The sequence below is a fragment of the Trichosurus vulpecula genome, chromosome 7 (assembly GCF_011100635.1).
Source record: "Trichosurus vulpecula isolate mTriVul1 chromosome 7, mTriVul1.pri, whole genome shotgun sequence".
Classification (NCBI taxonomy): Eukaryota; Metazoa; Chordata; class Mammalia; order Diprotodontia; family Phalangeridae; genus Trichosurus; species Trichosurus vulpecula.
In genome coordinates, this window is record NC_050579.1 from 227,939,605 (window position 1) to 227,953,162 (window position 13,558).

General features: G+C 39.8%; 1 pseudogene; it reads left to right on the forward strand.

The window, feature by feature from the left end:
- The first annotated feature begins 223 nt into the window (after positions 1-223).
- Positions 224-13,558, forward strand: part of LOC118856195 — a 33,324-nt pseudogene continuing 19,989 nt past the window's right edge.

A 13,558-nucleotide genomic window follows, 5' to 3' on the forward strand; every position in this document is an offset into this window, starting at 1 on the left:
TTTCACAGATGAAGAAACTGAGTCCCAGGAAGGTTAAGGAATTTGCTCAAGGTCACCCAGGTAATAAAAGTCAGAGCTAGAACCTGAACACAGTTGGCTGACTTCAGAGCCAGGACCAGGCATGTGACTACAAAGGGGCTCTAGTAAATACTAAGTTACTGAGTTACCCTGTATGTTATCCTTTAGGGGGGTGGGGCATTTGATATATAGCTGCAAGTCCCAAGCTCTCATACAGTCAAGAACAGCAAAGAGACTGCTCAGGAACTGAAGGTTAGTGGTGATATTTTCATAGAAGTGTCTCAAGGTTTGGTCAACAGGAACAGATTTTTCAAAATGCATCTTGATAGCTTAATTCAGCAAACAGGCTATTTGGGGGATGAATTTCCTGTTTCTAGACTTCATGACTCAATGCTAATTGACTGTTTCCATGCTTGTCTATAGGTGCAAAAAAAACCCCCACCCAGATAGATGTTTATTCATTTGGTTTAGAGATAGTCCTGGGATGTAGGTAAGAAACACAAAGGAAATTGTTTTATATAAGTAGGCATATTCTGTGTTTACTTCGGGGGAGTTTAATCCAAGTCAGCAATTTGAGAGTATCCAAAGTTTGTGGTATAAACTGTGTGGGGAATGGGCAGTTTGTTGGGGTAAAGGTGAATGACATAAAAAAAACTCAGAGTGTTTGGAGAGGAGGTGTGTCCTCTGAGTTTGCCTCTCCCAGGAAACCTGGGGAGATTACAAATTGTAATAAAAAGTGCAGTGAGTTAGATAAGACTAATAGGCTGCCTCTTTGCTTTTCTTAATGAGTTAAGAAACCCTTCATGCCCGCTTATATAAACCCATCATTTTTAGCTGGCTTGTGCCATTTGGAGTTTAAAAAATTGAGGTACAAGTATAAAGTAATGAGACTAATTCTGAATATCCATAAACTGACCCTGAAGGAAAATTTGAAAAATAGGAATTTATAAGCAATGAGAGCATTGTTGAAACAAGGGCGTAGCTTCTTAACCTGAAGATTTTGAGGTAGACAACATTCATTTTGCTGTTCAAGTTCTGATTTGTCTTTAAGATGTGGGAATTTATAATCATGCTTTGTACTGAATCTTCCAGGAGCTGTGCTTTCCTTCCACATGGGAATTCACTTCATAAACATAAATAGCAGCCCTTCTGAGACTTGGTGAATGATTTGGGAAAGTTTCTGGGGTTGAAAAACTCATCCCCCGGGCCTAATGGGGCACTAATGATGGATCCCTAAAAGGGGTTCCATCCCCAGACTGCAAAAGGCCAACCTGGTAATGAGATACATTGGACTTAGTTAGGATGATCCATGGACAAAAGAACCAATATAGATCTTGCCATGTCTGACCCCATATAAGAGGCATCTGAACTTGTGCACTTCAAATGTCTTAGAAAACCTAGGACAACCTCCATGTCACAATGAGGTATCACAGGAAGATGATATATAGTTGGTGGATCATATCACATAAAAAGGGGATTTCCTGGGCTCTTTGCCTAGGGCTTACAATTTGAGACAATCAATTGGACACTGGAAATACAAGGACAAAAATTAAGCAACCTCTGCTTCCAAAGAAATTACATTCTATCAGACAGAAAATCTGTACATATATGAGATATACAGAATTAATAGAAGGTAAGTTTTGGGAGGGTGGGCACTAACAACTGAGGGAATCAGGAAAAGCCCAATTAAGTGGTGTTGGAGCCAAAACACTTTGAAACAGGAGTTATGTCACAGAAGAAACACTTAAAAACCTCTCTGTGACTAGATGGCAATATATTTATGACATCATCTGCAGCTCAAGGTTAAGTACATTTTGGGAATCCAGTCTTGTTTTTCAGGTTGTCATAGTTTCCAGTGGCAGTTTAGCATCAAAGGCCCCTCTGTACATTTGGACAAGTTTGGTATAGTTCGTATACTCTAAGAAAATTGTGCCTTTAACCACCATTTTCTGCAGGATGTCAAAGGTGGAAATGTTTTCACCCTCTTCCTGACTGTAGTTGGCAGCTTGATGAGGCCATCAGGGCTTTTCATACTCCCAGAGTGATGAGTCAATGCCTTCTTTCGTCATTCGTGTCCCCAAGTAGACCATCCTCCCCTTTTTCACATGTGAAAGCTCCCTCGGACTGTCCCAAACTGTTGGTTTTCACTCCTTGGCCCCTTCCACTCCTGCAGTGTTCTAGTAGCATATGATAGACAGGGTTCAACTTCCTCTTATCCTACTAGAGCAAGTATTATCTCCTGAAAACAATGGCAACTCTTTCTCTGGTTGTGGATGTGATCTCTGCCTCAGAGTTTGCCCAAGAGCCTGGGCTATCCTGATAACAAGCCCGTGCAGGGGAATGTCCTACTCTAGTGCTTTTGCTAGATCTGACACATTACTCTCTTGATCAGAAAGGAGGTCAAGGTCGATTTCTTTAGGGTTCAGTTTGAAAGTCCAAAGTAAAAAGACTTTATCAACAATCATTTACTCAAGAAACATTTAGTAAGTTGTTACTATGTGCCAAGAACTGTGATTGGCACTGGGGATATGAATAAAAAGCAAAACCTGTTCCTGCCCTCAAGGAATTTCCATTCTGGTAGTCACTTTCCTCATGTTTCTATTCTCTGGGTAGGGAAACCTGGAAGAGTCCAGTACTTCAGAATGCTCACACACAGCTGCATTTGCCCCATTCTCCCTTCTAGAGGTGGTGCCCAGTCATCTATTGCTGCCTAGAGAATCCCAAGCAGTCTGCAGGACCCGTTCAGTGATGCCCTCTTCATAGTAGAATAGTATTCACTATATCAAATAGGGTTTTGTGTGGATCTTCCTTTATTCCACTGCTTCAGTCATTTAATGATCCAGAACCCATTTCTGTAGCTTACCCTTACACCACAGTGTGATATACTGCCTCTTGTTATGTATGAATAAATGAATAGCTAGATGTGGTGGTGCACACCTGCTACTCCAGATACAGAGGAGGCTGAGACTGGTGGATCTCTTGAATTCTAAAGGGAGGAAAGGAGGAAAGGAAGGAAAGATGAAGAGAAGGAACATTTATTAAACACCTACTATATGCCAGGCACTTTACAAATATTACCTCAGCTGCAGTGGGCCATGCCAAACACCTTTCTGAGATAAGTCTGGTATCAGTATGGTGACCCCTTGAGAGCTGGGGGCCACCAGGTTGCCTAAGGAGGGGTGAATTGACATAAGAAACAGAGCAGATTAAATCTCCCATGATGATGGACAGTGGGATTGAGCCCATGAGTGGTAGCCATACCTCCAGGCTGAATGAGATACAGAGATCTAGTCTTAAAAAATAAATAAATAAATGAAAATGAATGAGTGAATGAAAAAACTTTAATTAAGCACTTACTATATACCAAACAAATACAGTCCTAAACCAAGGAATTATAAAACAATGAAAAATAAATATCACTAATGAATATTGACTCAAAAATTTAAAATCTGAACAAAAAGACTATTTCATTATATCAAAAAACATCATTCACTATGATTAAGTTGGAGTTTGAACAGGGATGTAAGGAAGGCTCAACATTAGGAAAATAATATGAATTTATAAATTAATAATATAAGATATATTAAATTAATAATATGAATTATTAATAAATTAATCATACTAAAACCTGAAATGGGGCAGCCAGGTGGTTCAGAGGATAGAGCACTGGGGCTGGAGTCATGAAGACTCATCCTCCTGAGTTCAAATCCTGTCTCAGACACTTATTAGCTATGTGACCCTGGGCAAGTCACTTAACCCTGTTTGCCTCAGTTTCCTCATCCATAAAACGAGCTGCAGAAGGAAATGACAAACCACTACAGTATCTTTGCCAAGAAAACCCTAAATGGAGTCATGAAGAGTCGGACACAACTGAAACAACTGAACAACAAAACTTGAAACACCCCAAACTACAACGCCTGTGAAATGCCACTAGTTCCATAGCCTTCAAGTCTTTGCACAGGCTTAGGTTCAGAGGCTGCAAATACAAAAATAAATGCTATAGTGGATGATTTGGAAAACTTTATCTTGGGTCATATATCTCACCAACCCCACCCCTGCCCCATCACAAGAAACTGTGGCATAGTAGATAGAGAACCAGCCTTGGAATCTGGCTGGGAATGATGTGGGTTTAAGTCCTGAAGGTTAAGAACCTTACAAAACAGTTTCCTAATATTCTAATAATTCTAATATTGAAAGTTCCTGTTAAGAAGGGGACAAGTATAATTATAATGACCAAGCTTGTCCCTAAAGAAGAGATTATAAAATATACTTTCCTCCCTTTGCAGAAGTGGGAGATTATAGGTGCGAAATACTGCATATACTGTTAGACTCAGCTGTTACTCAGTTTCTCCTATCTGCTCTTTTTTCTCTTTTATTTTTTGTTGAAAGGGCTAGCTCCCTGGGTGGGAGGGATAAATTTGGAAATGAACTTGATATAAAAATGAAGGATATGGGTAAAAATTATTTGGGAGAAGGGGAAACAGTGCAACTTCTTGTGATATATATATATATATATATATATATATATTATGCATATATATGTGTGTATACTACATACCCACACATGCACATGCACACACATACACACATATGCAAAAGTAAAAGTTAAGGTACTAGAACCTACCTCCAAGAGATTGTTTTTCTTCTGTATTTGTATACTTGGCCCTAAAAAACCCTTCTAGAACATACAAAACAGAAAGCTCTAAGTATACTTATGCTAGTTGGCCACACAAGTGAAAGATGTCCATTCTGGTCACAAGAGTTAGAAGCAGCAGAAAGGTAGCTGTAGGAAACCAGCTGTGCCCATTAGGTCGGGTTAGACGGGAGTGGCTGCACCAGTTAGGGCTAATATTGGTTTATACTCAGAGGGGCAAAGGAATAACCTAGGGTAAGCAGACCTTTGGTACCTTGTGGATAAATCCATTAATAATGATTTAGATAAGAACCCACACAGGTAGGGATTTTTTTGTTGTCAGGGCCTACACTAAAGAACTTATGAGCCATTCTCTCTGTTTGTGTGTATAGGGAGAAAGGGAGTAGTCTGGCCATACTAGCCAGAGCCATAGGCAGAAAGGTTTCACACAACTGTCCACTATGATTCTTTTGTACAAAGACCGTGCTTCTGACTTGATTGCTTCAGCCCAGGGCAAACAGGAACACCCACCCCCCCACCCCCACCCCCAGCTTGTAGGGAACTTAACCCAGATCATACTTGCTTCAGTGTAGCCCAGGGCAAACAGACACCTCTCCCACCATGTCCACCCCCTAAGCTTGTAGAGAAAGTAAACCAGACTTGCAGGTGCTTCCGTGTAACCCTGGGCAAACAGGAACACACCACCCCCTCCCCAGTAGCACAGATATGCAGGTGCTTCAGCACAGCATCCAGCAAACAGGTGCCCTCCAGCTTGTAGAGAAGGTAGTTCAGGCCTCCACGTGCTTCAGTACAGCCCCAGGGAAATGCAGAAAAACCCCACAGGGATTCATCACACCCTAGACACCCCCACTAGGACTCCTCTCAGCACCAGTCAAGCTGCCAGACCCCTCCAAGCCAGTGCTAGGTACCACTTCAACACAGTACTAGACAAGAGGGTCCCGCATAGGTCTCTGGGTAATATCAGCACAGCAACAGGTAAACAGCCAGAGTTTGGAACAAGAAGCCTGAGACACGAGCGCCTTTAGCCCTGAGCACAGAGCTCAAATTTAAAAGAAAGAAAAAAGGCCAAAAAAAGAGATTATCTCTTATTAAAGACCTGAGATGTTCTCTTTCTCAGATAAGGAAAGGTAAGGTAAGGTTCTAGAGTAGAGAAATATGACTATAGAAGGCATTGCTTTTCTTTCTTCTTCAGTCTCTCCCTCCTGGCTTATTTCTTTCAAACGCTCAGTAAAATGATTTGGGTGAGGTTTACTATTGGGGGATTTTTGTGCATAAGCTTATTCAATTTTTCTATAACACTATAAAACTTGATTTTTGTAGTTAGAGAATGTGAAGCAGTTGGTTAAGAAAAATGAATCATTGCATAACCAGAAGCTCTTCTGCTCTGAGTGCAGATAGCAGCTTGCTAATCATGTTTTCAATAAAGCTGTTGCCTGTGCACAGTCCTCTGGTTCTGACCAGTGATGAATGGGTGACATCACCCTTCCCTTTTGCCAGCTGCTCTGGAAAGCTGCCACTCGAAGGGGTGGGGGAGAAGCTACTTACTCTTAGAGTATTCTAAAGCTAAAAGTGGACTTTAATTCCAATGTGTGAACTTTTTGGGTTCCAAGAGTGATTCTTTCTCTCCCTGTCTAGTGTATTGCTTGTACCCACATGAACGCTAAAAGGCTGTGAAAATTAGAGGCCCCTTTTCCCTGACTTCTCCCTGCTCCTCCATCGTGCACTGAGGGGGACACAGTCATCTTTCCCTCAGACTAATGGAATCCTCCTTCCCTCTATCTCTTTGCAAACTTGTAACTATTGCAAACAGTTTGGGTTGATGGACATAAATTTTGTGTAACAATCACTCAAATAGCATAGTCAACAAAATGAACAGTCAGGGAATAGTTCCACTCAGTCGTAAATGGATGTTTACAAGTACAGAGTGTCTGGGTGAAAAATATCCTCCAATCAATTCCTAATTTGTTTAAAAAAAAACATACAGTATTTCTCTTTATTTTGTTCCATAGGCAACTGATAACCTGAAGTCATGGCAGAGAAACCCAGACTCTACTACTTTAACGGAAGAGGCCTGATGGAGTCCATTCGATGGCTCCTAGCAGCAGCTGGAGTTGGGGTTTGTTTTTTTTCTAGGGCCAAGTACTGCGCAGGACTTGGACTTTCTTTTAAATGGCCAGTATTCCATGAAAAAGAAGTCCTGCAGTTTCCATGGGTACACCTGCAATCTTCTGCTTCTAATGGCCCGCCTTTTTTTTTTTTCAAATGAAGGAATAAAACTCTTACGTGGAGAAAGAGATGGAGAAAGTTAGGGTAGGGTTCTTTGGGATATCCCTCTTCTCTAGTCAGGCCTTTCTGTGCCCATCACATGTCCTGAACATTTATGTCCCTAGACCTAAGATTATTCCTTGCCCTCTGTCTTATTAGCAACTCATCATGGAAAGAAGTACATAGAGAAACCCTGGAGGAAGGAAGAGAAGAGGGCATATCGGCTGCAGACACAGAATTACAATTTTTAGAGAACAACACGCATGCAGAGGAGTCAAATTAAAAATGTATACAAAATGTTTTGGAGGGGAGGAGACTGCTAAAGACTGGGAGAATTAGGAAAGGGTTTTCACAGCAGGAGGCCCTTGAGCTGAGCCATGAAGGAAGACAGCAATTCTAAGAGGTGGATATAGTATAAGGAGTGAGAATATTCCAGGCATGAAGGTGGAAGAGAGAATATTGTATAGAGAAAATGGCACTAGGCCACTTTGGCTGCATTATAGCTTGGTGAGGGTCAGGAGTAAGGTGCCTGTCTTAATACAATCTAAGATCAAATTAGCTTTTTTGGCGGGGGAGGTGGGGTGCGGGGGAACTACTATATCACATTGTTGGCTCACATTGAGATTTCAGTGCAGTAAACTTTTTGGTTTTTGGTGTGGTTTTTTTTTTTGCAGGCGGGGGAAGGCAGGGCAATTGGTGTTAAGTGACTTGCCCAAGGTCACACAGCTAGTAAATGTGTCAAGTATCTGAGGCCAGATTTGAAGTCAGGTACTCCTGACTCCAGGGCTGGTGCTCTACTCACTGGGCCACCTAGCTGCCCCTGCAGTAAACTTTTTTCAGATGAACTGCCATATCTCCCAAGATAGGACAGGCGACTCAGGATCATAGATTTAGAGCTAGAAGGAACCTCATGAGCCATCTAGCCCAACTCTTATTTTACAAATGAGGAAACGAAGGTTCAGGAAAATTTAATGATTTACCCAAGGTTACATAAGTGGCATAAATTTAACCAAGATCTTTTGGGAGGTAGAGACTTTCTCATCACAGAGGCAATGACCACTTGTAGGGTACGTCATAAAGGTACCTGTATCATCAGGTACAGGTTGGACTAGGTAACACCTGAAATCCCTTCCAACTTTGAGATTCTATGTTTCTAAAACTACTTTTTTAAAAAAAAATATGGTAATCGATGTTCTCTTCTTGCTTCTATTGTAGAAGTGTGTCTTTATCTAGGACTTTGGAAACAAAATAGTCTTCTTTTTTTTTAGTTTGAAGAAGTGCTTTTGGAAACAAGAGAACAATTTTTGAAGTTACTGGAGGGTAAGGCTGAATTATTTTACTGATATCTTATGCTTGAAATGGAAACTAACTCTTTAGAGAATATTACCATAGAACTCAAAGCTCTTAAAATATTTAGAAAATACATAGTGTGCTTTAAGTAAATGTATACATATTTCACTTCACAGACATAAATGATTAAGCACGGATGCTATGGTCTTAGTTATAATAATAGTTAACATTTATGTAGCACTTACTATGTGGTAAGCACTGTGCTAAGCACTTTACAATGATCTCCTTTGATCTTCACAACAATTCTTGGAGGTAGATGTTCTCCTTATCTCCACTTTCCAGTTTTGAGGAAACTGAGGCAGACAGGTTAAGTGACTTGCCCAGGATCACATAGTATCTGAGGTCACATTTGAACCCAGGTCTTCCTGACTCCAAGCCCTGGCAGAAAGTATTGACTCAAAGGTTAAGATGTTTGAGGGTCAGGGATGGGGAAGGATGGAATCTACTAACCAGCCACACAGTTCTCCCAGGTTTTGTGTTCCTTCAATAAATTTCATGCCTAGTATCAATGGTTATCTCCTGTGAGGTTTTTATCCCAACTCATTCTGAGGTGGGGAGGCACAATGATCCTAAGGGTAAGTCCACCGTTCTCTTGAGGAATATGAGGAAGGAGAGCATTCTAGGCATGGAGGTGGAAGATGGAAGATTATGAGGGGCAGAGAAAATTCTTGGAGTACATCCTTTGAATAAACCCTAGGATGATGAGGCAAAATGATTACTGCTTAGAGGGTTAACTCATGGAGATTTTTTCATGTGTTTGGTTGCTGTCTGAGTGCACTGAGAGATACCTGATATACTTGACCCAAATATTATGGAATAGATGATGGGTTCATGGTTTGGGATTTGGGGAGAAGGTCCTAGGTTTGAGTCACATGCTACTTTCTCACTCTCTTTCCTTGCAAGTTCACTCAAAACTGGGAAGATATAACTCTTTTCCTCCCTCCCTCAGTATTCTGAGAATGACTTACAACTTGCAAGCATGTGCTACACTATTAAAGAAGACATTTTCCTTTCAAAAAGAAGGAAACAAAAACCAGAAAATCTTAAAAGAACAACAATTAATTCCAGATCTGTATGTAAATCTCCAGAGTCACAGATCCAAGTACGAGCTCTGTCTGGGGAGCTCTTTTGCTTCTCTTTGTTTTGGTTCCAAAGGAAGGTTTGTCAGGGTATCTGTGCTCTCTGTGTCTCCCTATCTGTTTCTGTGTCTCTCTGCCTTTCCAGCCTTCTCTGTCTTCCTCTCTCTCCCTTCCCATCCTGTTCTAACTCTCCTTCTCTTTCTGCTGTTCTTCATATGCCTAACATGAAAACAAATTTAGTTTCTAGGCCCAGGTTGAGGTAAATGAGTGGAAAAACCTGCATTAACCATATACAAATGTCAAGCATTGTGTTAAGTGCTGCAGATACAAGAAGCTGAGCAAGATACTCCCTGCTCCCAAGGACTTCACATTCTAATTGGGAGAGAGATCACATACAGCAGAGCTCTGCTGCAAGGGACGTGGGAACATCCAGTGTTCCTTAAGGGGTGTGATGGCAATAGCAAGGCTATTGTTTGGAGAAAGATGCCATAAAGATGCCAGACTTTGCAAATGACCAAAAATTCTCCCAGAATCCTCTAGTGTGATGGCATATTTTGAAATTTACTTGTTGGAACTTGAGAGAGGGAGAAACCAGAGGAGCTTGTCCTTCATCATGTGTGTTCCTTATAGGAGACCAGGGCTCTTTCCCCTGTACCATACTGTCTCCCCAAAGGGGTCCTGGTGGCATTCTATAGTTCCATGTATATATTTATAAATATATACACAGATTTACATATACATGTGTATATATACACACATATACATGCCACTTGTTCCATCATCAGATTTTTTTGGTCCATGGTATTCTTGTTATTGGGTCTCCTCAGGGGATAGCTATTGTGGCCCTAAAAGTTTGGTTGAAGGAGGTAAACAGGCTAGGTGATATATATATATACATATATATATATATATATATATTTACATTATTTATTCCCTCAAAGCTAACAGATACATGATCATTCTGACTGATAAAAAGAATGAGAAGGTTTAAATACACTTCAGAACAATCCCAACTCCAATTTATAGCCTCCATATCATGAGAAAGGAAGTTTCTTAGTTGAATAAGTAAGACAAGACAATTGACAAAGTAGTATTAGTTAGAAATTAGGATCCCAAGATATCTGTGTTTCTCCTATGTAAGCATATGTCCCTAGGATATCAAGATAAGAGAGGTCCCATTATTCTGGCTTATCATTTAGTGGTTAAAAACAGGAAGAATACTCCTTATCAAACTTATCTGGTCTTTGAAGTTGCTGACACAGGAAAGGGCATTTTTAAAGCAAAGTGAAGCAGTTTGGTTGTTTAGTTCAGGCTTTGGATATTATTGGGGTTCAAATAATCTGAAAGGATTGTCTTTTCCTCCTTTTGGCCAGAGGTGAGCAAAGGCAACACCTGTAGAACAAGGAAGGTACAGGAAGAAGAGGGGAAAAAAACCTTACTCCTCTTCAGGGAAAGAGAAAGGAAGTTCTAAAAAAAATCTTCCTTTGTTGACCAAGTTGATGAGCTATTCTCTGCATCTGGAGTGGGCCCCGCAGACTAAAGGAAAACAGCCATGGACAGCATTATTTTGTTTGCCAAGGTGGTGGAACATTTGTGGGCCAAAGTCAGCCCTCTCAGACCCCCTAGTAGGAGGGGAGCAGGTATAGTAATCGCCCCAGCAGCAGAAAGGAGGAGGGATCTGAGCAAGCTACCCAGCCCAGGGGAGAGACTTCAGGTGGGGAGGAAGCTTTGCTTCATGCAGCCCTGATCTGGACTCTTGGGAAAGCTGTCTGATATCTTTTTTTGGGCCCCTTCAAAACTGGAGGACAAGGTCTCTTATGGGCTCAGATGTCCACTCATGAGCAAGGGCAATCTTTAGAAGTGACGTATGGATCCAAGGGTCTATATCCACAGGTTGGCAGCTATGGGAGTAGTCAGACCTGATGGCTCCCAGAAGACATATGATTTGACAAATGAGAGGAAACAACACAAACATAGCTAACATGGCTAAAGGCACATAGAAATGGTTCAGTTTCCCAACCTTGCAGGGCTAGGTTCAAACAATACGATAAAGTTTTTCTCACAGTTCACAAAATTGAATATTTATATTAAGTTGGGTACAGATTAAGCTACTTAGATGGCTCACAATAGACTAGTTTTGAGAAGGGAGATTTACATATCACCAAGATAACCAAGAAAACTTAAACATGAACCATACAAAGCAATACAATCATTATTAAAAATGTTAACTAACATTAAATTCCTTGTATCCCAGTTACCTATTCCCAATGTCCATTTAAACAGCACTTTTTGAATCCCAGATGCCTGATGTTATCTGGTCCCTAGAGGTCCTTTCTTTGATAATAGGTTTTATTCTTAGGACAGTTCAAAAAGGGAGTTCTGCTTCTCTGGTTCAGGGCTAAAAGTTCCCGAATAATTTTGACAATATAAATTAGTACCATCACTTACATTTGGGTCTCCATTTTTGAAACTAGAGAATTTCAGTTTGTGTATCACCTGCTGTTTCTATCCTTACCTAAATCTTGTACCTGGTATAAGAAGCTATTTAAAATGTGAGGGTCCAACTGTAAAATGAGCTCATCTGCCTTTTAAAATTATCAGACAGGTACTTTAATAAAGGAGAAATAATTTCACTTTTACTACTATCTTATATAATTTTTGTGCAAAATCCAAATTTAAGATCTATTTACCAAAACATGATAAATTTTGGAAGCCAATCATATGCATTTGTATATAATTCTTAGAGGAATCCGTCTGATACTGTTGCTTTTCTCAAAATTTGCCATCCTATTTAATTAGACCTCTGTCACATTACGTCATTGTCTTCTTACTTTGTCTAATCATTTCCTCCTTTTGGAGGGTGTTATCTCTGTATTATATTTATACTTACAGAACTTCTTGATTATAGAAATTTGCTATGAAAGAAAAAGATGGACAATGTCACATATCTTAAGAAAAGGAAAGCACTTCTTTAGCACTCCTTGATTCCAGGCATGAGTCATAGCAAGGCTCAGGATTAATCAGGTGGGAATTTTCCTTTATCAGAAAGGAAATAGCACAATTTGGAAATAAAGTTAAAAAGATCCCACATAGGTCATGTCCAAGGTTATCTTCAAAACCTTTCCCAAGACACAGACATCCACCTTTAGCAGTTCCCAGCCTGCAGTCCATGTAATCCTACCATTGGCTTCATGACAGCTCAGACAACTATACCTGTAATTAGGATTTAAAGAAATAGTAAATTGTAGTCCTATAAAGTCTTAAATAGCAAATAAATATGAGCAGATATCCTTCAGATAGAGCCATCTCGAATTTGATTAAGCTATTAATTATCCAATCAAGTTACTTAATTTTTCTGTCTTCTTAAAGTACTTCCTCACTCTCAGCATACTTGAACAACTATCTAGTGACAGGAGAGGCTTGGATAACCCCGATTTGTCCCCAAAACTTCTTATCTGCCTTAAACAAAAGAGGTTCTTGACTTTGATCTCACAAGTGAATGGATACACGTCTTTGTTTCTCAAGCTCCTTTACCTTTCTCTAATTATACTCAGTCTTTGAGGAGGAATTAAATCTTTTACATATCATAAGGTCAAATGCTAATTTTAACCCTTGCTAGGCCATGGAATAGCTACAAATTCAGATCAAGACAGCAAGATCTCTTCTGCTTTATAGCTCATTACATTAATTTAGCAACAAATTATCTTGAAAATTTAGAAATTTTTCAAAATATTTACTCTAAAAGTATTTCCCTTTCTTTAAAAACAGTTTAAAATTTATCCTGATATTAAGAGGAATAGTCACTAAACATTTATGAAGAAAATTAGTTGGAAACCTTTAAAACAATAGTTACGCCTTCCTCCTTAAAGCAAAACTAAACCTTTAAAATTGGAATTCATTCCCAAAGTATAATAAATGAAATCCCTAGTCAGAATTCCTAGATTTCACAAAGTTCCTTAGTAAAAAGGTGTTTGTAATGGAGAGGACACTTAGTTTCTACAAGTCAAGAAGAACATACCCACTTAAATTAGCCTTATCACAATTAACAAAGTTTACCAGGCCTTTAAAAACTTGCAACACCCTAAACATTATTATGTATTTTAAAACTTGAAACAACCTATTGTCAAATTAGGTGAATGCATTTCTAAATCTCCTTGCACAGTGAATCATTCATCTCATCATTAACATGTTG